This window comes from Lepidothrix coronata, unplaced genomic scaffold (genome assembly GCF_001604755.1).
Source record: "Lepidothrix coronata isolate B3197 unplaced genomic scaffold, Lepidothrix_coronata-1.0 Scaffold114, whole genome shotgun sequence".
NCBI lineage: Eukaryota > Metazoa > Chordata > Aves > Passeriformes > Pipridae > Lepidothrix > Lepidothrix coronata.
In genome coordinates this window covers 2,249,756-2,277,084 of record NW_016690294.1, presented here as the reverse complement: position 1 = coordinate 2,277,084, position 27,329 = coordinate 2,249,756, and the positions used below count along the sequence as shown (strand labels likewise).

Here is a 27,329-nt window from a genome sequence, read left to right as displayed (position 1 = left end):
GTCATAATATTATTTTTTTAGGGGAAAAAAAAAGACTACATAAGTTTATGTTATGCTTTTAATTATTCCATTCCACTTACACAAATTTTTATCTTGATTTGAAGATGCAAGAGGTTTAGAAAGAGCACTGTGTTCATACCAAAGCACTTTTTCATGCAATGAAAAGTGCTTTTGAATGATGTTTTTGTAAAATGTAAGTCAGAAGGCAGCACCTTTATGAAGATGCCCTTTGATGCAATCATTTCCCTCCTCCTCCTCTTCAGCATTCTCTGTCTGGGGTTCTCTTGGGGTTTGTGGAGCAGACAAACTGCGGGGCTGAGCTGGGGGTGTCTTTGACACTGAGATTTGAGACTGGAATGTTCTTTCACCAACGTGAGATGCTTCAAAACTTCCTAAGTCCCACTTGCCTAGAGGAACATGTTCCTCTAATGTCTGTAAGAGGAAATCCAGCTTTATTCCCATCCATGGGATTCTAGGCCATACCTGCTGTCCTGTGCTGTGACACAAGTTATAATAATGTGGAATTTCTCACTCAGCCATCCTGACTTACACGAGGGATTTTTTCCTGGCTGATCTACCTCTGTTTCCTAAGGATCCCTGCTGTCCTGCATTATCTGGACAACCATTCCCGGTCCTAATTCAGGGACAGGAGTCGAGTGAGTTGCACAAACCCTCAATGCAACATTTTCTTCATGAAAATCAGTGACCTGTTTGATGTAGATATTAATATGGTGAGACTGCAGTATCCTTTTTGCTTTTAACATATGGGAATGAAAATGGTCTGTGTATGAACTTCAGAAATGTATTTTATGTCTGTGACTTCCTAGATGTTTTAACTAAAAATGTTTACATTGAGCCAGTAGAAAGGGAAGCTCAGGGAGATAGCAGTCAATGCCATTTGTATCTGTGAGCTGAAAGCTGCTTGCATTAGTGCTCCATCATGTCTTAATGTGACAGGCTTGAAGTTAAGACAAGAAGGAATCTATGGAATGGATAATTTAAGCAGAAGTACCCAAGTGTAACAGACAGCAGAGAAACTGTATTTCCAGCTTGGGAAGTCTCAGAGGAGGAGTATTTTTTTCATATAATAAACAGAACATCCACCATCAAATGTACTCTTTCGTCCTTCTGGGACACTGACCATTCATTTTAAAGGGACCTTGGGATCCTAGTTGTGTGTTCAAAGTACCTTTTTCCTGTCACAGTATCTGTCTTGCAGATCTTAAAAAATTCAGCTTTGAAATCCAGAGTTTCAGAAGGAAGTGTGTGGAGAATGACACGCAGTAAAAATATGTTCTGTCACTTAGAAATGGCTCAAAATGTCTGGAACCGTGGAGATGCAGGGTGATGTAATGAACAGCTCTAATGAACACATCAAATACAGATGACAAATTTAAAGCTGAAATAGAATCCTCCTTTCTGCTGTTAGTTTTAGTGCATTTCTCTCCCAGGAGTGGACATATTACAAAAGCATTTTGGCTTCAGAGGATCTAGAAGGAAAGTAAACTCAAGAAAAGTATATTATCTGCATATTTTCTCATTTTATTTTAATATAGGTGCTGAATACATTGTTACTCTGGTTTAAATTTAGGAGAGAAAATATTTAAATCCTCGTCAACTCTACTAAATTCACGAGCTCCAGGTCTAAATAGGTATTTAGATTTTTAAATTTTACAGACTGCCAAATGTGTATTTTGGTTTTTTTCCTTTTAGCCTCTTAAGTAATTCTGAACCAGACAAAAACCTCAATGGATCTGTCTGCTGAGGGACTCTGGTCCCTCTGATAGGTTTTCTTCCTTCCATAAAAACACTGTAAGTTCACATGGTGAACATCAGACAACTCAGTTGTGATTCTGTTACAGGAAAGAAATGCTTTCTTTACATTTTTCACCTTTGTGCTTTTATTTTTCATCTTTTATGCTCTTGTGTACTCTCTGCCTCCCCATTACTCACTGCTTTCTTCCCTCCCCTTTCCTCTTGGTTTGTAACACTTTCATGCAGTTCTTTTTCTGGAGGCTTCCCCCAGGCTACCCTTCATCTCTCTAGAAAGTTCTGTTCCCTTTCATTAGCATCCCTTTTATTTGATTCTCTGCTCCTTTATGTGTCCTACATATGTTTCAGTTCTAGTCCAGCTGCTTAGTTTTTTTTTCTTTGGGGGTTGTTGTTTGGTGGGGTTCTTTTCCTAGAGTTGATTTTAGGAGCTTTGAGGGGTTAATTTTTCCCTGCATCTTTATGATGTCTCTGTTCTGCTGTTCTCATAAAACTTGTTCTGGTCCAAGTGCCAAATCTATCAGATGGTGCTGGGTTTTTTTTAATCCAGGCATTATTGACAGAAGATTTTGGTCTGCCCTGACTGAGTAGGAACTAGTTAACAACCCTGAAAATAAATTGAATCATATCTACTGAAGGTGTGATCTGAGTTGCTTCAGCAACTTCCAGTTTAGTTACTTAGAATTAATATTAGAGGACAGAATGTTTTATATAATATCTTGTAATGATGTATATATATAACATCTCACCATCAAGATGTGTTTTCAGATTTTTTTAAATACTTTAGGTTGTAGTGTCCAGAGGTTAAAAGACATCTAGTGATATGAAGTAGGTGAAATTTGGTACATTTTTCAAAGGTATATAAGTGATTGCTTTTTTATAATGATGACTTTTTTACTTGAAATGTTAAATATTTAAATACTCACTGATTTCCATGGTTGATCCTTGCTAGGTGCTAGTTTTAATATTTTGAATGCTTAAAAATCAATCTTTTCAGACCTAGTCAGACAACTTGACTGTTCAGACCTGGTCAGGGTGTCACACAAATTTTGGCACATTTTCAACTCAAACATTGGAATTAGTTGCATGTAGGAACTTCAAGGTTTTTATATTCTGTCTTTTTGTGTGTGAGTCTGTACATGTTATAGGATACATGAGAAGTGTGTAGACTGAAAACCTTTAAAACTTTCTTGAATAGTTGCAAATCTCTTCTGCATTTACCCAGAGTTTTCATGTGGCCTAGACTTTTTTCAGCTCCTTAAAAATCTAATGAACTATGAGTACAATACTAAGTATTTTTCATACAGGACTCCTGCTAAGTTAGTAGGATGTTTGCCTGTTGAAAGTTGCAGAATCAGACTGGATCAATGAAACCTGCTTTTGAGGACTAAAATAAACAGAACTGCTGCAGTGTGCCTTGGAAAAGTATTTCAGTGTCCAGCCGAATTACTGTTTGTACTTTCTAAAAGCTAATTTAACATTTTGCATGAATTTGCTATCAGACTGCCATCAGTCCATGCCCTTTCTCTTAGGAGAGGTAGCACTACGATGATTTGTAAATAATTTCTAAAAATCCACAAATGCTGAAGCTGACTAATTATTCTTCAGAGGGAATAACCATCCTCCCAAACCATAAGACATGTTGATGTCCATCTAGTGCTTTTTTTCATCCTGTTGATGTCCTTTCTGGAGTGTAATGTGGTGATCAGAATTGCTCACAATATTTGACATGTGACCTCAGTATTCTTTCATGTGATGCCAGAATGCCTTCCCTTGAAAGAATTTAATTCCCTTTTTATTCTTTCCCCTCCACCTTATCCAATTTCTGGCTCTGAACTTTTGTTTGCACTTTTATTGTGGCCAAATATTGTGCATGATCATGGAAAACCCTTTAAACTATCTTATTCCCTCTTCCTTTTCCTGGTCTCTATTCTGTGTTGTGCTTTAATTTAGACTTGGGTCTCTGTGATTATTTTTGGTCCCTAGCCTCATTACCTTTTACTTCTTTACATGGAACTGCATAAACTACTTAGCATCCCATAAGCCTAATTCTCTCCAAATCATTATGACTTTGTTTGCTCTGTTCCTCTGTATTTACTACTTCTCAGCTCTGTGTCAGCAGCAGATTTAGCTACTTTTCAAAGGATGTCCTCCCCCAAGGTCGTTTCTCTATTAGCCCAATAAAAGTGATCCATGTGGGATCCCTTGCTACACTTTTCTTGTTTATGGAGGCCTTTTATGGGACAGGCAGTTTTTCAGAGGTGTGGGGAGGAAGGCTGGTCTCTGAAATGTGCAGTGCAGGTATCCTGCTCCCAGGGAATCAACTTCTGTGTCTTCCTGCTCAAGGGGCAGAGGGGAGACTTCCAGTGTGATGGAGGGACAGAAGCAGAATTCTGCAATTCAGAATTCTTGGAACTTGGCCAATGACAGCCAAGGACTGTTTTATTAGTAAAGTTAACCATTAATTAGTCCATGGAAGGAAAAATCTGGTGATCAGTTTATGTGTGTGCCCAAAGCTCAGAGTACCTGAGCTACCTTGTGAGTGAGTTAACTCAGGCATTGGGAGCAGAACAGCTTTGGACAGGTTACTCTTGAGATGGTCAGTGAAACAAATAGTTTATTTGTGCAGGGCCCTGTGCTGCTCTAGCTATACCATTCCCTCTGCCACTTAAAGCTATCTCTTGGGGATTTTATTATAAACTTGTCCCTACATTTCAAACAAAATAAGGAGAGGAGGAGAATAAAAACTCTAATTTTAAAGGAAGGTGTAAATATGAACATAAGTTGTCCTACCAAGTAGGCAGGAAGAAAAACAGAGTTTATAGATAGGTTGACCTAAAAGAAAGACCCAAACTTTCAAAAGCTTAGGCTGTAGAACTGAAGGAATATGAACACAACAATGTAAAATAAAGTACTGAAGAAGGAAGGCGTAGTTTATGAAATTCAATCCTGATTGGATGTACTTCTGATTTTAGGTTTGTTATTAGAACATTACAGTAGCCAATGACTTTAACTTGAAACTCTTTGTATGAAGTTTGTAGTGTCCCATAAAGAAAGGTAATTATTTTTCACAACTATTCAACATCTACTTGGTATGTTGTTCTTACCAACACTGTTTATACCTAGTGTCTCTCAGTATGATTTGGTGGAGGTGATTTCATAGGAATAAGGTGATGGAGAATCTAGCCTAGGTGTCTTAGAACTGTGTTCAGTTCCCCTACAGAGTGACCCTTCTGGGTCACTTAGAACAGAAGTTGTCTTCTGGTGGTTCAGAGCCATCACAGGACTCCTCTGATTTAAGCCTGAGCAACCTCAGCGTGTACAGGGACTAAATCAGAGGGAATTTAAAGTATTATGACATTGCACGGCTAAACTAATTCTGATTAGCTCAACAAAATTACTCCCAGTGTGATTTGCTTCCCTGTAGCTGAGCTGGGAATTTGGCAAACAGAACAAGCTGGAGAATTTACTGTATATCTCAGTATGGATGTGTACACTTCATGTAAAACAGCCAGGCAAAGAGACAGGATGGCTACAGAGGGAGAGCAGAAGGTTCATTTAGCTGAGAGCAAAATGAATTCTTTGCCTAAGTATTCCCAAAAGAAGGGTAAGGCAGCATTCCAGAAGCTGCAATACACACTCCTTGGGGAAAAGTGAAATGTTAAAAGGTTTTACCATCATACTAGAGCCGATAATTAGGCAATTATGACTATTAACTTTGACAGAACAACAGCCTTAAATGCATCAGATTCCAGAGTTTGGATGTAGATAGCTGGGGAAATAGTAGGGTCTTTGAGTCTTGCTGAGAACTCGCTTCAGACAGGTTAGCAAAGAAGAGCTAGAAGGGGTGAAAATAATTCCCCTGCATGTGTAAGAAACAAAGAATGGTTCTGGAAAAGGCAGTGAGTAGGAAATTTGTGTTCAGTAAGAAGGTAGCTATTATTAGAAACATTGATACTTATTGCCTCAAAATCTACTTAACATTGCATAATTTTAGCAGTGCAGAATAAAGCTGGATACTTAAAACCATTGTTATGTTAGTTAACTATTTGGTTTTCCTCATGTTAATGGGAGGTTTCAGGAGCTATTTAATAGAAACAAACAAGGTGAAAAGCTCTCTGAATCCCGAAGTCTCCCCTCAGCAGTTGATTGCTGCATGGGTGGGTTCAGGGGGCATTTCTGCTCTGTCCCCAGGGCACACCAGAGCAGGAGTGTGGGTGAAAGGCAGAGAACAGCTTCCCCCAAACTGCTGGTACGATAGAGCAAGCAGTGACTAGAAGATTAAAGAGTGCTGTAGACTCTGCTCAGACTCTGTGCTGGTCCCAGAGCTGTGTGTGGGGATGGAGAAGGTTATTCCATGTCAGCAAATGCAGATCTCTGATGGCTCACATGGCTTAATGCAATTGTTTAGGAAAACCCCTGAGCAAAGAGGTGCATCTGTTGTGCTGTGTCTCTGATAAAAATTACAACAAGACCTCCAAAGTTTTCACTCTGGCCAAAGTCAAAACTCATGTTCAGTTAACTCACCTTTATGTTCAGTTCTTTGGATGTGTCTATTGATTTGAATAACAATAACATACAGTTCCTTTTAGCAGTGTTTGTCAAAATTATAGGAGAAGGTCTATTTAGGCAAATAATATACAGTCATGATAAATTCATGAGACATAGAACCAAAGCAAAACTCTGTCACAGTTCCAGAATTAACTAACAATATTTGGCATTTCTGATAGTTTGTTTCCCGAGAGATTGTCAAGAAACTGTTTGGGAGGCTGTGTTCTGGGTTTAATGGCTCCCCAGAAATTTCAATCAGCTGTGAATTATCTCATCACTTCTTCCTGTTTCTTTGTGCATATTCTTGAGGAAAAACTAGGTCAAACTCTACTCCTAGATAGCACCTTTTGAAAATGAGCAGGAGTTATGTACAACCCAAATGAAAAATTTGGCTTTTGGTTATTCAGCTGAGCACTGTGACAGCTGGACAGAAACGTGTTCTCAGCTACGCAGGGAAACCCTATTTTCTTAGTTTTGTGAAAAAGCAAGACATTTCTCTTCTCTCTTTGGCTTATAAAGAGAACTTGGAGCAGTTTTCCCAGGTAGCAAATGGTTATTTTTCCGTGGAGGTGTTTGGGAGGTGACAGGGATCTCCTGGGTGTGTTCACACTGTGAACACTCATCGAGGGGAGACCCTCTCACCCAGCAAGGCTGGCATCAAACTGCTGGAGGGCATCAGCCCAGGGGGGAAATTAGTGTGCTGATACAAGGTATGGTTTAAACTTTCAGCTGTGTCATTGTACACTTACTTTTGAGTAGTGGGGTTATGGATCTGCAAGGTTAGAAAGCACACAAAGCAGATGGAGAGACATTGATGTGCTGAGACAGGGCTGAAAGGAGGTGCCTCTGTAATTACATGCTTGCAGGATCATCAGATTTCTTTTGTGAGAGCTTAACTAACCTGGATCTTCTATCCTTTGCTGAGTTCTGGGCTATGCTGGTGCTGAGAATGTCCAGCCACAGGATACACATGCTCTGAGAAGAGAAAACCCTGGGGTTTATCTCAGGTTACCTACAGACATGCTCTATCCTCTTAGGAGGTCACTGTATCTTTCTATTAATTATTTTTCTCAGTGGTAAATTCATTTTACATTTTCCTTTGAAAATATATTAAGATCTATGCATAACCCCCCCCCCCTTTTTTCCTGTTATATTGTAACAAGCACTGGAACAGGTTGCCCAGGGAAGTGGTGGAGCCACTATGCCTGGAGGTGTTCAAGAGGCACCTGGATCTGGCTCTGGGTGATCTGGTTTGGTGGTTTAGGGGTTACAGGGGCAGTGCCAGGTGGATAAGTGGACTGGATGATCTTAAAAGTCTTTTTCAGCCTTGATGATTCCATGATTCTAGAAGGCAGCTAAATCAGAAAATGCAACATATGATGCACAGAGATCTATTGAGGGTCTTTAATCCACAACAGGCTACATGGTTATAAACACTGCAGTCAATTTTAAATGCAAGCACACGACATAAAAAAACCCACAAGCAAACAAAAACCCCCCACACCACAACTCCCCTCAGATATAAAAAATTAAGGCAAACAAACAAAAAACCCACAGAAACAAACAAAAACCACTATGAAATCAAACAAAATACCCCTGACTTTACCAGTTTAACTTCCCGATTAAAATAGCTGCAAGTTTTTGACTCCCCTGACACCTGGTCTGGTTTCAGGTTCTGTTACTACAGTTCAGCTCCAGCTTTTGCCTGTGTATGTCTGGGTGGACAAACATAAATAAGGGAAGGCTCCTTTGCCTGAGAGATGACTTAGTCTCTCTTGGTAAGGCCCTGTCAGCCCCAGTCCCAGACCTCTGTAGTGCTTTAACATGGCACTGACAAATATAATGAGGGGGATCAACTATACTGTGTTTGGTAGAAAGCCTTTTGAATCAGTAATTAACTCATGTCACTTCAAACTTGTGCAAAATAGACATTCTCACCTGTGTGAAGAAATCTTCCTTGCTGTCTTGCTTCTGGGGATATCCTGTTTAGTTCTTAATTAAAAAATAAGATCAGCTAGAAGCAGAAAGAGATACATCAAGAGAAGCCTTCATATAATTAATGCCAGAAAACTGATTGCTCTCACAGATTCCAAAGAGTAGACCAATACCTTTGAATGAATTCCAAATCATCTCAGTATGGATTCTAGTCATGAAGGTTTCTACTAGAAATCATTATGGAATCTTTGATTTGCATTCCTCCTTCTGGTAAATCTATTCATAACGTGATCATTATTAATCAGGAACTATTTCCAAGCTTTGTCCTGTGTTCATGCAATCAGAAATTCATTTGTACTTTCTCTGCAACTGAACTTTGAATTGCTGGTGCTTTTTTTTTTTTTCCTTGCGTTCCTTGCTCCATTTCTGATTAAAATAAAGACAAAAGCTCATACAAGTTATTCTGTTGCAGTAAATCACTAGAAAAGTACGCTGAGTGTAAATCCAGGGATCTGTGAGCAGAACAGCATGCTGAGTGAAATCTTGGACCTGACATGTGCCAGGAGTTTCCATCTCCCCTCTTGCACTGTCTGGCCCTAAACTAGGAGGTGAGCAATGCTGTGAAGGCTGTACCATCATGTTCCTGTTAATGCACCAGTGTGTGTAGCAACAGATAAAGGGAACTAGAAAGGTTTGGCAATTGCAACCTCTCATTTTCAGTTGTTCTTGGAATACACTGAGGGAGTGAGAATGCAGCCACTCTTCTTTTTCCCAGTGGAGACTCTGACATGAGCAATACAAAAGATGTACCTGTAAAGAAGTGCCTTCTGAGCACTGCTTTACCTTCCTCAATGTCACGGGGAACTGTCAGTTCTGTTTTATCATATTCTCCTTTATTAGCTCAGTTATATCCAGTCCTTTTTGTCCCTTGGGTCACTGTACAGGGACTTGTTGTGGTTTAACCCCAGCCAGCAGCTAAACCCCACAGAGCTGCTGCTCATTCCCCCCCAGGATGGGTTGGGTAAAGGTGGGAAAGCTCCCGGGTTGAGATAGAGACAGTTTACTAAAAGTTGTGCCTGCAGGCAAAGCAAACCAAGGAACTCATGGACTGCTTCCCAAGGGAGGGAGCTGCTCAGCCACCTCCAGGAAAGCAGGGCCCCAGCACACGTGATGGTTACTTGGGAAGGCAAAAGCCATCACTGCAAACATGCCCCTTTCCTCCACCTTCACCCTCTGAGCATGATGTGTGGTGTGGAATATTCCTCTGGTCCCTTGGGCTCAGCTGTCCCAGATGTGTCCCCTCCCAACATGTGTCTTCCTCTCCTTCTTGTCAGAGTGGCAGCAAAGACCCAGAAAAGGCCTTGGCTCTGTAAGCAAAAAATAAAACATCCCTGAATTATGAGCCCTATTTTCATCACAAATCCAAACACAGCCCCAGAGCAGCCACTGCCAAGGAAATCAATTCTACCCCAACAAAACCAGCATGGACTCTGTTTGCCTTTTTTTTTTTTTTCAGGTGCCCAACTAACCCAATTATTTGATTGGGGAAGAGTATTTTGTGGTAGATTTATTTCCTTTGGGTCTTCTGGTTTTTGTAGTCTTTTGGAAGGTTTTCACTAGAAGTCATATATGTAGCACTGCTATGTGTAACGCTTCAAGTATGTAAAAATGAGATCACTGAGATGAAAACTCATTTTTTTCCATTTAAAGTGGAAAAAGAGTCAAATCTGAAATCCTTGCCATTATTAGAAATCTGTATGTACTGAAAGGGATGTGATTTCAAGGATACTTAAGATTTAGTTTTAGTCTTAAAAGAGGAAATAAGATGTCTTGGTTGAAATCACTGGCTGGCAATCACACTTTTCAACATTTTACCTGAAATATTTTCTTGAAGACAGCTTCTGGGTCTCACTTCTGAAGGAGTAAATGCATGCAGTGATGATGACAAGCAAAAATCCCCGAAGGAGAAGATGAAAAATGAGTGTGCCTAGTTTACATTGTTTCTTCTATTGCAGAATCCTGGCAGGGAGATAGTTATTGGTTGTTGGATGAGATAAGGAGTGTTGAAAACTTTAGTTGATTATGTCTGCCTCCACCATCAGTTGTCTTTGTGACATCAGGTCTGTAATAACAGATGTTTTCAAGGAGACAGTATTGGTCCAAGGAAACTGAAATAGGTTGCTTAAAAAACACATTTCCCTCTAACTTTGTTATACCACTTTTACATTAAAATATGTAAGTTGATTATAACTGTGTGGGTGTTGTAACATATGCCTTTCTTAACCACCTACAGGTGGTAATATATCACCCCTGTCTCTGGGTCTCTAGAGAATTTCACTAATTACTTTTCCAAAAATACAGAGGAGGTCAGTTGTCTGCTACCTTTTATTACTACTTACTGGAGCAACAGCTTTGAACAGTTATCTGGAAAAAACAAGAATGAGTAAAGAAGTTTAAAATTTGGAGGGAAATATGTTTTTTAAGTACTTTGATCCTTGGTTCAAAATGTAAGCCGTAAATGCTGCAGGAAGCAATATGGAAAATACAGTCACTGAGAGGAAACGGGAAAAGACAGGCTGGGGTGGAGAGGAGAACATTCAGTTTTACCTCCAGGTATCCTGCATGCTATGGAGGAGCCTCTTTGTCTAGTGGATAGGCAAATCTAGCAATAAAATATTGCTATTTATGGTCATATAAACAACCAGTGGCAAAAATATATGAAATTTCTATTGTTGCACAGCTTCTGTTTCAAATTGCATTAGTAATTTTTAGATTTACCTTTGTGCTTCAGCCAGAGCTGAAAGGCAAACTAAGGGACTGGGTTTCACCTTGGGTTTGGTTTTGTTTGTTGGTTTCTTTAACCAGTGATGTAAAGCTGGTTCTCATGTGGGAATGGATCACTGTGTTACAGTAGAAGGAAACACTTCCCTCTTTTGACAAAGAGGGTCTGTAAGGAGAAAGTGCTTCCAGTCTCTCTTGCTCCACAAGCCCACGTGATTTTTGGTATAATATTCTGACAAGTTGCTGGTTGCACACTGAGGCTGCTGAGGAAACCCTGGGAGGTGTTGGGTGTCCTGAGCAGCAGCCAAAGGATCTCTGCCCTGGGCAGGGAGTGCTGGGCTGAGCTCTGGCTCACACCTTTCTGGCCTGGGGTGTGCATTGCTGAGCACTTCAGGGCTCTGTTTGTATAATTAAGGGGTTAGAAACTAATATAGCTTTTCAGTTGGTTTCTGTGAAAATATTGGGAACACAACACTGATGTTACACCTGTATAGGAGACGTACCAAAACATTCATTAGGCAGCAGTTTAGGGCTCTGCACTGCACAAAGCATAAGCAGGGAAGGGATTCTGCTGTCCCTCTCAATATGTAGATTGGATTAAGCAACCTATAGCTGGTGACCAGGGTAAATCCCATCCATATGAATGGGTCCCTAATGTAATAAACATACCATGCTGGAGCCTCAGCTAATGTAAATGAGTCTGGTGGCTCTGCTGATTTACACCAGCTGAACATTCACCCATATGTTCAGTAGTAAATATTTGTTAGATCAGCCCATAAATAATATTTTATTTGCAAGTGTACATGGACACAACCATCCAGACTCTAAATGAAGCTTAACACATGAATGCTGAAAAGGTTTCTCCTGCAGGGGCAAATAGGAAAATATATTTTGGAAAACAAGTCAGTGTTACTGCCAACTTCCCTTGTCTGTCTTTTCTTTCATGCTGATAACATCAGTGTATCTCCAGCGTGAGAAGAATCTCTTGTTAAGGTTACTCTGCCCCCTTTTATTATTTGACTTTTTTAGAAATGTAATGTTTGTGATTGTTAGGATCACTTAGAGTGACTGTAGTCTCCAAAGAGCTGATGCTGGATTTGATGGGAGCAGTGACTTATTATCTGTGTCACCTGTCAGATGTGTCAGGCACACAGAACCCTTCAGATAGTCATCCAGTATCACACCAGATTTGATAATGGAGAAATTAGCTGAAACTTGGGAACAGTAAATCGAGCCTTAAGTCTAGAATGTGAAACAATCAACTTAGCTGCTGTTGGAGATGGGAAATGGCGTGGTTATTCCCCTTTTCTGACTTTTTCTGTCCTCAAACATTTTCCAGCGTTTCTGATTGCAGAAGGCTCAGTCATGGATGCCAACAGTTCAGCAGAGTTTTACAGTCTCTGTGTTTCTGAGAGCTAGAACCATTGCCATAATGGCACTGCTGACTCACATCCAGCTTGCCATGACCAGGACCCCCAGACCCCTTTCCCCAGCTGCTCTCCAGCCCCTCATTCCCAGTCTGTCCACACTCCCAGGGCTGCCCCATCCCAGGGGCAGAATCCAGCCTTTGCCATTGTTCCCCTTCCTGGGGTTGGTGATTGCCCATCTCTGTAACTTGTCCAGGTCTCTCTGCCCTCACAGGAGCTGGCAGCTCCTCCCAGTTTAGTGGCATCAGCAAGTTTAAAATGTTAAGATTTGGGGTTCCAAAGTCTGCTTCACCACTCCTGTCTGTTGTGTTGGCTTTGTTGTGTGTTGAAAAGAGGAGGGAAATAAGTGAGCTGAAAGTATTTCTACTCAAATCTGACTGCATTGCAATTCTTCCTGTACAAATGTAAATTGACTCCATAGTTTAGAAGGTAATAAAATTTTAGAGGGCAGTGACCCAGCTCTCATTTAAATTTGGACTCCTTTATATTACTTGGCAGTAAAGGGACTTTAAATTGGGTGCAAATACCTTTACTCTTTGAACAATATTGGCATAACTGGCACATAAAAAAAAAAAGAAAAAAAGTAGTTACCAATGCATCCAGAGACCTTAAAACACAAATAAAGTTTATCTTTGATATATTATCTTAGAATGAGCACAATGTTTTTTTACTTTCTTCCCTCCCTCCGGAATCATAATATATTTTTCTGAATTTCATATTTGTAGTTATTGATAGAAAAGGGAACTTTTTCACCATGTAGGACAACAAACAGCAGAACACCCGCTTTGTTTCTCATGTTTGGATTGCCAGATTTATTCTGTATCCTTTATGATATCATGTAGGCAGTGAGATGTAGGCAGTGAGATGTAGGCAACTCTTTTCTTATTTGGTCTGACTAGGAAGTCTGTGTTTTCCATCAGGATACATTTGCTAAGGGAGCAATTTTAAAGGTTGTGGGGATGGAGATACAAATGAGGGGAAGTTGTGTTTGCATGGTCTGGACTGGTGATAGTTTGGATAATTTGATAGTTTGGATAGTTTGACTAATGTAGAAAGGAAACTCTTCCCAACCCCGAGTCGTTCTGCTGAAGATGCACACTGCTAGAGGATCAGAATTGTTACTTCTGTAGGATCAGAACTGTTACTGCTATAGGATCAGAATGGTTGTTGTTTTTCTACTAATGTTGCTTCTGAGTGCTACATAAATACTACAGACTGAAGCTGATTTTATTCCATAGGATCCACTGAGCAGCCATCAGATGGTTTATCTGTGCTGTAGTTAAAATTTGCAAGGGAACTGTTTTCAAAGTTAAAATATCAAAGGGTTTTTCACAGCCTTCAGAGAGATCTAAACTTCAAGTATTATTTTATTTTTGCTGGCCTTGATGTGGATCCAGAACCTCAGTTGTTAACTTTGAAACTGGTTTCTATAGTTCAGAAATGTTTCTGAAACTTTACATGGTAATAAAAATGTCTTACAACCTCAAATATTAAATAAAACACTTTTTTTTTATTGGTCTGGACCAAATACAAAACCTTATGCCATATGTTGAAAATGATTTCTTCAATTTGAAGTGTTATACTATGCTATTGCTTGTAGCATTTAATTAAAATTATTGGTTTCATTTGAATCAAAGAGGATACAGATGGAAAAACTATTATATCACAGAGCACATCTCCCTGTTAAAGCAGTAATGTTCTGTAACAACAAGGTGGTCCATATTATTCTGTACTACCACGGAGATGAAAAGAAAAAATGTACTATAACAGCTTATGTGTTAATCTGTGTTATGAGATTGCTGTGATTTTGTAATCAACTCTATTAAGGTTTACTTTTATTTTTCTTTTCTTTTTAACAGACTGCCAGGGTATAAAAATGTATTTGAGGAAAAAAAAAAATCCATTTCATGCTGTACATTGTGTAAATGTTTGGCTCCAAACAGCATTTTAACAGATCTCATCAGAGAACTCAGTTACAGACCTCAAAGATAGTCCCAGGCTACAATCAGTATCAAAAATCAGTCTCTTTTGAAGTACACGGATTTTTAGATCTTTGGCCTTGGTTGATGTCTCAACTAAAAGTTAAAATGTTTGAGTAGAAATTCAAATATATTTCATCAGATAACCTACATATTTATTACTCAATAGATATTTTTTATCATCTGAATGTATTTTAAATAGAAAACTCTGACATTAAGTGCAGCATAAGTAAAACATTAATATTGTGAGACACTTTGTTTTATCATAGATATTTCAGAGGTATGCAAACTATTTATGATTCTCTTTAATATTATCACTGCCAAAGAAATTTCTTTAACTTAAATCAGTTATTTCAGACTTCACGTGGAATGAAAAAGAGAATGGGGACCTTTTGCACTTTGCATTACAATTCTAATCACATTTGTAATACACTATTTTATGTTACATAAATATTTTCCTTGAATTAACACTTCTTTATGGAGACAAAATATTTCCAGAATTAAATTAAAACCAGACAAGAGTGTGATCCAGAAAGCCTTGCAGGAAGATCTGCTTATGGGGGATGTGCTTTGTCCTGATGTGAGCTGTCTCAGCCTGATATGGGCACTGTCCCAGTCCAGTGCAGGGAATATACCTGGGCATCTCCTTCAGCCCTGCAATTATAATTTAATTTAATTAATTTAATTATAATAATAATAATAATTTAATCTTAAATTACCTCCAGGTCTCTTATTTTAGGTATAAGCAAAATATTATTTAACTGGGACACGTTTATTTCTGTAGAACTGCAATGTTTTTTTTGTTAGGGGTCCAAAATAACCGTGTGTGAGGTACAGTCTCTCCCAGGGCTTATAATGTACAGTGAGGAGGTGTTTGAACTTGCTTTGTTGGTGTGAAATTTACCTCTGTCACACCGGAGAGACCTGAGCCAGGCAGAGATTACACACAGTGTTTGAAGAAAAGAAAAGGTAATACATTTTGCAAATAACACCTCTCTATGGGGGGGCTTAAGTGCATCCTACATATTGGTTAGATAATACAAACTAAAAGTAACTTTGCTTCTCTTTGTGGGCAAGGTGGGAGTGAGCTGAGACTGTGAAAGAAAAATATAGGAAGGGAATAAACATTTTCTGTGAAATTAAACCAAATACAATTGAAGCTACAGGGAAAATCACCAGTTAAAATATAATAAACAGTCTTGAAGTCTTTAAATTCCCACAGGAAGGGATTGTTCTGTTAGAGGAATTCAGTATTATTAAGTGGAATTCACCCGACAGGGCAGGAAATCCCCTGTAGGACAAGCAGAAGTTTAAAGCTCAAGGCTGTGTATTGAACTATGTGCTTTTCTGTTAAAGAGAGATTATTAAAGTAAGGGAAAGATAAAGCAACAGCACTTCTCTCGTTATCCAGGCATGCTATGTCTCCTGCTTTTGCCCCTCATTAGTGGACTTATCACTTGCTTAGCCACTGAGGAACTGAAAATATTTCCTTCTTACTCAAAAAAAAAAAAATGAGAAAAGAGGGGGAAAAAAAAAGTTCCTGCTTAATAAACATAGTAGGATTGATTGAGAAGTCTGACAAGGTGAACATGCAGGTGCAATGCCAGTGCTGACAGAAAACATGAATGGGACAAAGATGCACTTGTTGGACTTGCCTGGCCCTACCCCAGGGCTGGTCTGAGCCTTTGGTGCAGTGGTGGTGTGTGGGACAGGTGTGGTACATGCCTGTCCACGTGTGTGACATGTCTGTTAGCACAGCTATTGGCATCAGCATTGGCAGAAGAAGCTGTCAGACCTTCCCAGTGCCAGGGTAGGAATGTCCCTGGAAGGAAGGGCTCTGGGACAGGGAGAAGCAAAGGCCAGAGACAACATCTGGTACAAGCAGTGATCCAGGGAATGGGGAAAACAGTGTGGGAGGCAGAGGCCCAGCTGCCTTGCTGCCAGGCAGAGTGGAAAGCAGCTCACATGTTGGATCTCACCCCCGCCCCCTGATAGGGAAGGATAAACAAAGCAATCTGCCAGAGCTGCTGAGCCGATCAGGGGAAGGAAAGCAGGTGAGGGAGTGGAGATTCAAAGAGCTGACATGTCTGAGACAGTTACCTGCAGAGGAAGGAAGGGCAGAGTTGGGAAAACACAAATTATGTCCATGTCTGTAGAAGGACTTAGGAAGGTTAAGGCAAATCAACTGAAATGGATTTGGCCACGTGCATTTTCTCATTCTGGAGTAAAGCACCGATAAAGTGTAGCTGCACTTCACACAAGAGTGGGAAAACTGGATCTTATGCATGTTGGCTTCAGACCTGCAGCTGAGCTGCCTTTCCAGAGTGGCCTGTAGTCAGGAATTACAATGTGAGTAATTCCAAATTGCAGTTTCGAGTCCCTCCTGCAGGAGGTGTCAGAGGTAGCAGTGTGCCAGGCACAAAGGGGATGCAAATTGCCCTTTGCAATTAGACGTCATTTACTATTGAAGAAGGGGCCCCTGGTGGTCTAGTGGTTAGGGTGCAGGACTCTCACCTCTGCGACCCGGGTTCGATTCCCAGCCCCCCGGGCAGATGGAGCTCGTCAGCCCTGTAAGGCAATCCATCTAAGAGAAGGTCACTCTAAACAAACCTACGTCCTGAGGACCTCACTGCCACTGTCCAAGCGTGCTCGGCCCCGGCAGATGAACCTCAGGATTAAAGGGTGGGCTCAGTTCAGCGCACGCTGGGTCTCACCTAAAAAATCCACTGCGCAGGCTCGAAGGGTCAATGACCTTTCCCAAATCTTCGCTCGTGAAGACTGGCCATGCTATTGAAGAAACGCTTGCAACAGCAACAAAATGCAGCATATACCATCCTGCCATGTAAGAGGGCCAATTCAAAATCTATCCTACAAATGCATCTATAGTATACTTGACTTTTCTGTTTGTTTATTGGGGCTCTGGAATTCTTCAGGTTCTCTTGAAACATGCAGTTCCAAAACATAAAGTATCCTTTCTCCTAAGGTGTGATGGATAGGAACGTAGATAAGAAGAGTGTCTTTATTTCCCATCCCCAGTCACATGGAGCACTCAGGCATCAGTTATAGATTTTCCCCTGAACTGCAGCTCAGGTCAGTGTCACTGGTGGAGACTTACACTGTGCATTGGCTGATTTTTCATCAGTGTGGTGAAAAGCAATATAAAACCACGGGACTGTATTTGAAAATTAAGTGTCACTGGTCTCTAAATAACCAGTGTAAGTGCATTAGAGTACAAGCACTCTTGTCACCCCACGTTTCCTTCCAATATCAGAGGGAAATGATAAGACTGAGCATATTGCTAAAGGTGTGGAGCATCATTTAGTTTCAGGCTGAGTATCTTTATTTTATTCTGTCTAGCCAGTTGCAGCCAGATTTATCTCCTGTGCCCTGGCCTGTGTCCTGTGCTCCATGGTGGAGCATGTGAATGTGTTCCTTCTCTGCCCTCTGAAAAAATCTCACCCACTACTGAGAGAAATAAATTGTTCCTTCTCTTGGAAGCCTTATATCTTCCCATTGTGGTGTCTGGCTGCTTTCTGGAAGTAAATTGAGTATTGCAACTAAAGCCTGGTGTGGGGGGGGCCTGTTTTCTTCTTCACAGATACCTCTTTAAGAAACATGTATGTTCTGTATCAGGCCATACTGTTGTGTTGTCAGAGACAGGATTCATGCACAAGGGGATGACCTGGTGTTCATTTAGTGTTCAGAAATCTCACTGGTGTGTCTTGCTCACATCCTGAGGGTTAACATTGTTCCTGATTTTGGTATCATGAAGTAATTCTCCTGGAGATCAAACTGTTCAGGGCAGATGTGTGGGTCTGTTGTGACAGCCTTGCTCAACAGCAGGAGGTGAGATGCTTGTCCTAAAACCACCCAGTAGATCCAGTAGACTCCTTCCCGTCACAGGAATATAGGATACCTGTTCTTTGGATCTCCCTCCCTTTAGAGTATATAATTTTCAATTTTATTTTATTTTTAACTACAAAAATTAGTCATGAGTCAGAGAAGAAGTTTATGATGTGTGGATGTGGAGCACTTGTTCCATGGAGCACCTCCAGACTAAGCAGCTATTATTACATGATTGCCTGAGATTTTGGGGGACTATTTGATGATCTGTGTGACCTCTTCTAATCTTATTATAATCATTGTTGCTCTCTCCTTTTCCATGCTTTTTGCTGGTTGCTATGGAGACATCCTGCTCTCCCTTCATTCTCGAGTGGGAGAGCAAGCCCGAGCACTGTCTCTGGTCTCCCTCTCTTTCTCACCTTTCTCCCTCTCTCACACTCTGGTTGTCACTGGGAATCACATCAGCTCCTTGTCTCCATCTCCAGAAGGAGCAGTGATGCCCTCTGAGCAGCAGTGTGTGCTCCTGCAGCATTTCCCACTGTTCTGGGAGAGCAGTGTGGCAGCACAGACCCCTCCAGAGCCGGGGTGGCTCTGCCAAGGCCAGGCTTGCCCTGCTCAGGCTCTGATTGCCCAGGAGCTGTGCTGCAGCCCTGAGGAGCCCCAGTGTGACCCCCACGGTCTCCTTTGGCTGTGCTCCCACAGAGCAACCCTTGCTGATGGGCAGCAGCAGGAACACTGGGCACTGGGTTAGTTTGCCACTGCAGTAATTAGGGACTCTGGAGCAGAATGGCATCTGAATGTTTATGGTTAATTTAGAATGAGAAAATCAGATGCTTTTAAACACTGCAGATTAAGTGCGAGTTGTTTCCAGGGAATGTGTTTGGAGTGCATTTAAATTTGTTTTTATTGTCTGTTTTGTAAATTATATTCCTTTACAGGATAAATTGAGTGGATTAGGTATGGAATCATCTGTAATTAACTGGGTGCTAGCTACTTAGGAGGGCACATACAGCTTGTGTTATTAAACAGCATCATGTCAGATTTAATGGATGTCATTACAGAAGTACCTCAGGGATCTATCCTTGGACCACTGTTATTTATGATCTCTGTAAATGAACTGACAAGCCAGTGCACTGAGTGCAGTGTTCGTTTTCATTCTGATGGCACAGTCATGACCTGAGCTTCCAGTTGCTAACTGAACTTGAAACTGCCCTGTAAGTGTTTCTGGGAGCTCAGCAATGGTTAATTCTCAGTGAAGTAGTTTTAAGCAATGCTAAGGCAGACATTCTGGCTAAAGGAGTGCTGTGCTAGGTCAGGCTACTGTTGCTGTTAAGCAAATCTAAAAATTCTGCACAGTGGAGGGTGAAAATAAAATTTATGAATCCCCTATTCTGTACAAAACTGACACATTTTGTCTTTCACATAATATTCTTTTATCGTGAACAAAGAAGATTTTCTAGTTTTTGTTATAATATCTGGTATACTGTTGATTTTGTAAGACATATATAGTTGCTAAATATGAGTGCAAAAGGATTCAGAAATTAATTAATGCAAACATTTTAATTTGCATTGTGCTGGTTTGTAATTTTCTGTTCATTTGGTGCTTTGAGGTTTTTGTGTGTGTGTTTTCTCCTCCCATTTTTATCAGAAAGAAAAACAGTGTGCTCCCTTTTCAGGTATTTGTGAATCTCAGTGCTGGAAATCTTCTTTTGATAGTGCAAATTGCTTTTTATTCAATGATAGTGATATGACTTATATGGATCATCTGCTGATGTATCACCTCTTGGGAGAAACAGCCTGGAGGTTAGGCCCAGATTCTGCTCTTGGGTTTGGACTAAGTTTACCCTCGGGGGCAGGAGGCAAGTTCCGACAAGTCTTTATTTCCGCCTATAAATTGAACTACAGGGCACCAGAGACACAATGAGGAAGCTGAGCTAATGCTGCTGCTCTGGAAAATTGTGTTAGTGGCTCTGGTAAAATTGAGGGTGTGACATGGCAAAGGGAATTCAGTGTACAATGAAAATGACTGAGCAGAACGGGTCAGAAGGTGACTCATTCAGTAGAAAGTAATCATCAGAGTATCAACATAAGTGGCCTGTCCATAGGCAAATGAAAAATGCCTGGTGTTGCTTTTGATGGCTCTGCTCTGCCTGGCTGCAGGTTAGTGGGTCACTGTGCTGGGCTCGGGGCTCAGGACATCCTCCTGGCTGTGTGCTGGGCTCAGGAGTGGGTTTAGCTGTGTGTGCTGGGCTCAGGACATCCCCCTGGCTGTGTGCTGGGCTCAGGACATCCCCCTGGCTGTGTGCTGGGCTCAGGACATCCCCCTGGGTGTGTGCTGGGCTCAGGACATCCCCCTGGGTGTGTGCTGGGCTCAGGACATCCTCCTGGCTGTGTGCTGGGCTCAGGACAGCTGCCCTGCCCTGGGTTTGTGAGCACAGGAGACAGTGGCTGCACCATTCCCAAGGGCACAGCTCCTCTCCTCACACACACCCCACCCCTGAGCACCTCAGGGGAGGTGTAAAAGGCCTTTATTGGTCCCCATCTAGGGGGATAATCTTCTTTAGCTTGTACTGGTCTCAGAAACATGATCTCTCTGTTTTCATTTGCACTGGATTTCAGCACTTCAGCTGCCAAGTGAAAGATGAAGCTGCTGAAGAGACAGGGAGTACCAGTTCTGTGACAAAGCAAGGGTTTTCTCTTCATGTTTCCTCACAGAGAAAAGCCTCCTCAGTGTGTAGGTGCAGTCTTGTCTGGCACTCATTCAGACAAACCCATTCTGCATCTTACTTTTCCAGGCTCTAAATGTTGTCACTGTTTAAGAGAGATATATTGTCCCAATTCATTGTTTTATGCCAGTTTAGCACCGGTGTAAATGTGACATTTTAGCATTAGTGTCAGTTTGACTTTTTAAGTCCCCAGTGCAGTGCAGAGGTTCAGTTTATGGTGCTGTTCAGTTTGTGACATGCAGAGCTGGTCAGTAGTTGATGACATGCACCATGTTCTTATGTTGTCTGTAACACATGATGGTACCCTTTTGGAAAAAAGCCCAAACAAAAAACCCAACACACACACACCCCCCCCAAACAACAAAAAGGATGCATAAAAAGGATGTGGCTTTATTCTTTTAAAACTATGAAAGGATTATTGAAGCTCTTTAGATGGTTCTGTTGGGCTTTTGCCATGAGCTGGCCATCCAATACCTACAGGAAAGACAGAAACTGGAATCAATTCCTTTCTTCTGAGATGACAGCTATAGATTTTTCCCTATTCTTAATCAGTAGATACTATAATATCTTCCAAACGTGGCTCGTATGGTTATTTAAAGCAGAACAATGGTTGTTTTAATACGGTTATTGTAGCCATACATTTTGGTTTTATGAGTTTTTATATAGCACTATTACTTATATGCTAATCTTAAGGATATTGTTATAATTTGTTTTACGTGTTAAGTATTACAGAGGCAATTGCTGTATCACTATAGTTAAAGGTCTTATGAGCATCACATCTGACAAACAACTGCTTGCTGCCAGAAGCCCAGTGAAACAGTTACACCCAGGGATACAAATCACCTTTGCAGATGGTTTACTTACAGTTTCTCCAGGCAGGGAAAACCGTCTAAAACGCATTCTGTAGACAGACTTGAAATGTCTACATTCATGTGCTTGTGTGCTTGCAACACTTGCAAGATATTGGACAAGGGGTGCTCCCCTCCCATGACAGTCACAGGCACGTTCTCCACGGTTGCTTTGCTCTGCTGTTCATCAAACATCTGTGTCATTTTATCCCTTTTTGTACTGGTCCTGTGGAAGGGACACGAAGCTGTGCATGCTTTGGAGGTTCCTTGGTTTTTTTTTCTGTGTCGTGCTTGGTGCTTTATTTTATTTGTCTCGTTCTGAAAGCAAAGTGATACATTTCCTTTGAGAGGGACACTCAGAGGCAGCAGTGACAACTTGCTTTTCTAGGCAAAGTCCTACAGGGGCATTAATGCCAGTAAGTCCTGTGACAGGAATACATTCCTCATCCTGGACATTAATGACATATGTGCTTTGTCAAGTGCTGGCATCAGACTCACCAGGGACCCAGATGACAATGACTTCTTAATTTTTGCTTGTGTCTCTGGGAGTGACAAAGTATATTTCTGCCTTTCCTTTACCATTTGGAGTTCTGTGAGACAAACAGAATGATTTGTTGCTCATACTGACTGGCTGGGAATTTGTTACTGTTATTGTAAGGATTGCTGTTGCTGGGTGTTTATTTGCAAAGATGGTAGACCTTGGGAGCCATTCAGAAATGAAGGGCTTATTTGGTGAAACACAATGCACTCAGGAGAACTTCACAGACACAGACCTGTTTCAACGAAGCCATCGCACCAAAAGAACCAGGAGCACCTCACAGTCAGTGTTATAGTAATCAACCAGGAGATTTTTTCTCTTCCTGAATGACTGTTTAAGCCCATGTGTGCATTTTTTTTCAGAGAAATTATTTGAATTCCTGTGAGCAAGACAGCATTAAATCATATCATCCTAATGTAATGTTTTATTTACTGAATTCGTAGTTAAAAACCATGAAGGGAATGACAAACACTGCTCATTTCACCTCTGGGATTTTATTTTGAAGGCTATCTGACCTAGAAAACATTGACTGGAACAGAGCAGGGAGTTGACATAGATAGAAAATTGTCCTGGCAGGTTTTTCAGAGGAGGGACGAGCAGCCAGGTTTGCTTACCTGTTATGCTCTCACATTGTGCTATTGTGTTGTGCTGGGCACTGCCATGCCTAATAAGCATTTGTGCTGTTTAATTTTGAAAAATTAAATGCCAAAATTCAGGTTTTCCAGGCTGAGTCTCCTAGTGGATGAGGTCTAAGGACTCCTTAGGATTCCACACTTAAGAAATAATAATCTTCAGAAGCGGCAGTTTTGTGTTCATATCCTGCCTAAGTCCTCTAGGACACAGTGCTAAATTTTTAGGCACTCTACAGTGTGTGGTCTCTTCAGCTAATAGTTTCAGTGATATCAAAACATCTGTGTGTGAATTACTGAAAGGAAATTAAATTGAATTATAATTATCACAGCCATTTATACCCTAAATTAGTTATCTAGCTATTTGCAAAGAGGTCAAGAAGCCAATGTACTGAACAGTAACTGGCAGTAAGTGCCTTACCAGGGTAAATTATAATTGCTGATGATATTATGGTGCCTGTAGACAAGAGAACAGGGATACTGCAGAGCTGGCATGATTTTAGTGGAGGAAAGGAGCCCTGAGAATGGTGGCAGTAGGTGATCTCTAGCAGGAAAGTGGCAGAACGTGACAGGCTCATTTTGATATATTTGGGGCTCGAGATACGACACAGGTGCCACTTCTGAAAGTTGAAGGACAAATAAATGGCATAAGATTTTTGTATGATCTTTCCCAGAATCACAGAATAGTTTGTGTTGGAAGGGACCTCTGGAGATCATCCAGTCCCACCCCCCTTGCCAAGGCAGGGTCACCCAGAGCAGGTTACACAGGAGCGTGTTCAGGGGGGTTTTAGTGTCCTCAGAGAGGGAGGCTCCATGCCCTCCCTGAGCAGCCTGTGCCAGCACTGCCATCCTCAATTTAAATTCCTCCTCATGTTGAGGTGGAATTTCTTGTGTTTTGGTTTATGGCCATTGCTCCTCATCCTGTCACCAGGCACCACTGAAAAGGGTCTGGGACCATCCCCTTGACACCCACCCAGGTTTCTGGATGAGTACAGGCAGCAAGGGAAAGGCTTTCCTGGTGATGCTCTCCAGACATATTAAAGCACCCAGTTTGAACTTATCATACAAGCTAGAGAAGGACTGCATGCTGGAGTACCCAGGTCACTGCTTTGGGATCACTTGTGACATTTTTACCTCTCTCTGAAGGAAACACTTGACAAAAGACAGCTCCTCTTCGGAAGAGCTGTGCTATTGCTGAGTAGAATGTCTGTGCTTTGCAGCTTGGGAAGGCATGAATGTAAACCACTGCTAGTATGGAAAGCAGCCCTGTCACCCAGATGACATGGATGCCACTACATGTTCTCCACCAGTGATGGATGTGACAAACTCCACATGGGAAAAGGAGGCCGAGGAAAATATCTTTTTTTTTTTTTTTTCCCCCAGATGGAAAAAATATGTAACTGTGGTACACAAAAACTCTCTTTGCAGAGCTCCTCTGTTTCCTCAGCAGTAATAACATATCTAAAAATAAGGCTGGGATCTGGAACAAGAAAAATATCATAGCTACCACCGCCCTAGTTTTGGGCACAAAAGAAATGTGGACATTTAAGGGTGTCAAGGGAAGGTGGATTTTTATTTATAGTTATAATGCTTCTTATTATTCAGTACAATTATCTGGAGAGAGAATAAGGAAGAGAGCTCAAGGTACTGCTTTCCAAGTAATTAACAAAAATATTTCGGACATACACAAGGACTGGCAGATCATTCATCAGTGATTATTTAGGGAAACTGCTCTCAGGAGTTCAACCACATGGGTTTGTGCACCTTAAGGGAGCCCCATATTTAAAGAAAGGCAAAATAGTTACAATTGCTACCTAAGAATATTTTATTATTACTAGAAGAAATAATTCAAGTTAAATAGAACATTATATTGTTAAGAGATCAATGATGATAAGTTACAATGTCTTATACATGATTTTGTTTTTGTTTGTTTGTTTCAAATTTACAAAAGAGATTATACCTTCTGGATAGAACTATTGCTGCAAAATGCAGAGATTTCTAAAACTTACATATGGGTTTTTATATGGACTTTTTAAAGCTTCTATATGGCATTGAATCACTAAATGTCATTCAAGTGCTGATGAGAGGTAGGTTACTAATTTATATGTTATTGGTCTGTAATATATTAGTTTATTTTTGGGAAGAAATATAATTAAGATTTTAAAGCTGAAAAATAGTAAACTCAGTTCAGAGTAAACATTTAAAGAACAATTTTGAGACAGAAATATTGAGAATTAACTGAAATACACAGTAATGCTCATTACTTTATCTGTGTGCTGAGGTGATCTGATGAAAGCTCATTTATTTCCATTTTATTTATTGAATACAGACATCTCACAATTCACAGAATAGCATTATTGGGCAGCCAGTATTTTCAACCAACACCATAAAGAAACATTAAAGCATTTAAGAGGCAGCAAAGTTGGTTTTTTTTTTATTTTATTTTTGAGGAAGAAAATGTGCTGGAAGCATTTTTCAATTACAAGAATTCTGCACTGTGTTTGAGAATGTGGCATATTTCTAATGAGTTTTAAAAATTCTTTGTTATAGAATAACAAACGTTTATATAACTAAACGTTTTCAAGAGAGGCATTACAGATTTAACACCTTGGTAACAAAATGACTGACAGTTATCCTTATTTTAGGTCTTTACACTGTTTTACATACTTGTTTTCTTCTAAAGCATAAATGTTTAAAAGAATTTGTTTTCTCTAAATAAAGACCATGATCACAACAGCTACTCCCCTCTAAGAAGAGATCATCTCTTGGTCTCTCAGAAGGTCCTTGTTGGTAGTTTGCCTGCAGCCAGTGGTGTTTCCCAGTTCATCAGGAGTTTATGGTTTGGAGTCAGGCAGTCTGCAGAGTGCACTCTCATGCACATTCTCTCAAAATAAATAGCAAAGTTTCAAGTACTGAGTAAGTCAGAAAGCTGTCTCCTGGATTTTTTGGAAGTACAGTTGGCTGTGATAAGTTTGGGGTCTGTGGTTATGAATATTTGATACTTTTGGTGTTAGCAGTTTCTTAGCAAACACTGGAATTTAGCAAACTCTGGGAATTCTCTTAACTCTGGGGAATTTTCTATCCTTCATTTCATTAAATAAATAAGTACTTAATATAAACATGTAAAATCGATTAGCTTCAAAGGATCACAAGAATAAAGTATAGGTAAAATTCTAATAACCTGAGATAAGAATAGGGACATCTTCTGCATCAATATTGAAACTGCTTCCGTACAAGGAAAGACACAACAAAATTGTTGAGTTGAAGGGAAGAACTTGTTCAATGACAGAGAGGCAAGACTTGTCACAGAGAAGTATTCTTGAAAAAAATCAAATTTGCAGAACTGAGAAGGTAGCATCTACACCAAGAGGTCAGTTTGGTGTATTTGGAATGGCCGTGATTATTAGATTCTAACCCTAAATTATCCATGGCTTCTCCTGTTTCCTTTTGGAAACAGTACCAGACTTTTTGTTCCTTTGTTACTGAGTTCATTTGCATTGGTTTCAGTCCCTTTCACTCCTTTGCTAACTTATTTTACAGCTTGTGCATTTCTCACAGCTGGATAACAAGCAGGAATCCCACTGCACGACACAGCCCATGCTGATGAACAGTAATTCTATGCATGAATCATGCAGGGAGGCAGACGAGAAGAAAATTTCAATAACGGCCTAGTTTTTCAGGTAACCAGCACACACAGCTGAAATGGATTTTCAGGTGAATTCAGATCCCGTTTTAGGACTCCAGAAAGGGACAGATGATTTTCAAAGTTGTCTGGTACTGTCACGTTTCCCTCGGGAATTATAACGTTTATGGTGATATTTTTAAAGCAGCTCATGTTCCAATCGGCTCACAGAATTCCAAGATCATATTTTAAATCTGTTTTGGTCTACAAAACCAAAAGTTTGAATTGTAAATTCTGCAGGTATACTGCTTTGTTTAACACAGAGAATGGAGCTCAAATTTCCTTTGATACTTCAAGTACAAACTGTTGCAGAGCTATAAATTTGGGCCCTGAATTTTAACTTTTCCCTTTACCTGTAACGAATGTATTTTACAAATCTGTTCATGAATATTAAGAACTACAGTGTCATGTAAGAGGTTAGGAATAAATCTGTGATTTATAAACTTGCCACTGTTCAGCACAGAAAAAGATAACTGTACCCTGCTGCACCCGTGTGAGATGTTGAACTCGAGGGATGGGGAAAGCAGAACATTTGGAAATAAAACAAAAGGCAGAATAGCCTTTTACCTTCAGCCTTCAGGAGAGTGATGTCTGGAGCTGAAGGAAGGCCAGTACTGCCC

The 27,329-nt window shown here is 40.5% G+C and overlaps 1 long non-coding RNA gene across 1 annotated transcript in view; it reads left to right on the top strand.

Annotated features, from left to right (window-relative positions):
- The window catches only part of LOC108502194, a 144,085-nt gene extending 117,410 nt beyond the window's left edge, over window positions 1-26,675 (top strand). The window contains exon 7 of the long non-coding RNA XR_001876362.1: window positions 26,568-26,675. This is a non-coding gene — a long non-coding RNA (uncharacterized LOC108502194). The remainder of the gene's footprint in view (window positions 1-26,567) is intronic.
- The last annotated feature ends 654 nt before the right edge of the window (window positions 26,676-27,329 follow it).